Genomic DNA, 1,516 nt, shown 5'->3' on the forward strand with positions numbered 1-1,516 from the left:
GGGTAGGCATCTGGTATGTCGCTTCGTTCAGTTTCGATAGTCGATGACCATTCGCCATTGTCCTTCGGCTTTCTTCGGTATCATAAACATTGGTGAGCCGTATGGCGAGTTACTTGCCCGAATTCGGCCAGCGGCGATTTCGCGATCTAGTATGTCTCTCAGCGCGCGTCTCTGATCTTCTCCTTGAGCATAGAGGGAGGCGACCTTAAGGTTCGCCCCCTCCTTAAGCTCAAACTTCAAATCGTAGGACCTTGAAGGGGGAAGGGTCTCTCCTCCCTTCTTCGGATTAAAAACGTCAATGTACTGGTGGTATTGTTCAGGAACTACCTGGAACAACTCGTCTTGTTCCTCCGGGCTCAGCTCTTCAAGCTCATCTTCGCCGCGGAGGTCTATCGCGTCCGTCGGAGTCGGCAGCCCTATGGCCGCTAACTTCGCCGCACTTGGTGGGGTTGGGATGGGAAATTTCACCGAGTTGTCTCTTCCATCAAGGACAACCCCTTCCTTCCTCATCCAATCCCACCCTATCACAACATCTGCGTCGCAGAGCGTTGTTACATCGAGACAAACAGATCGCACTTCGGCGTCCTTCGTCAAACTAAATCCGACTTCGACAAACTCGGTGATGGGTCCAGCGACACTCACCGAGCCGTCGAACATGTGAACGGGTACGCTCACCTGATATCGCCTCTTTTCTACACCTATCTTCGCTGCCGCCCTAGGGCTTATATATGAACAAGTAGCTCCAGTGTCCCAGAGCGTAGTTAGCTTTATTCCATTAATGAAAATGTCCGATTTAGGTTGATCTCTGGAAACGGAAGGGATGAGGAGATGATTATCGACATTGCATGAACAAGGGGTACTGAGTGGTGTATTTTTGTACTCACAATCCTCTGGCTCCATCAGCTGTGTTTCTTTTATGGGTTTGGGAATGGTGGCCGAGAGAATATGGCGGACCCGCCGAGCCTCGCCTACTGCGACAGGTCCTCTTCTTTTCCCTGGTCCTCTTCCAAATCTACTTCTCCTCCAACCGCATTCAAGTTCCTCCTCTGTCCGAGAGGTACTGCGTTCCCTCCCGATCCTCCACCACGTTCTCCGAACTTCCCCCCCCATGGAGGCAACAGTCCAACCTTAACCTTAGCCTCCCTTACAGGGCATTCCTTCAGCCAATGTCCTGCTTCACCACACTCGGTACACTTCCCCTCTTTCCTCCTTGTCTCCCTCAGATCGGAGCTCGGCCTAGGCCATCTTCGGCGAACTTCGTCGATGTTTGGCGGTGTACTCTTTACCACCGTCGACATCATAGCCGCCTGGACACCACCCTGCGCCGAAGGTTGCCCCTTTTCCCATTTCTTCTCTTCTTTCTTCTCCGTCCTCTGACTTTCCACCACTGTCGTTGTCCTTATCCCTCCTTCCCTTTTCCTCTCTGCCTCCTTCTCCACTTGTCTCCTCCACAGGCGGTTGTCCAAGGGAATCACAAACTCCAATAGCTCTTTCACAGTCCCAAACGATCTACCGT

Source organism: Tremella mesenterica (genome assembly GCF_000271645.1).
Source record: "Tremella mesenterica DSM 1558 unplaced genomic scaffold TREMEscaffold_9, whole genome shotgun sequence".
NCBI lineage: Eukaryota > Fungi > Basidiomycota > Tremellomycetes > Tremellales > Tremellaceae > Tremella > Tremella mesenterica.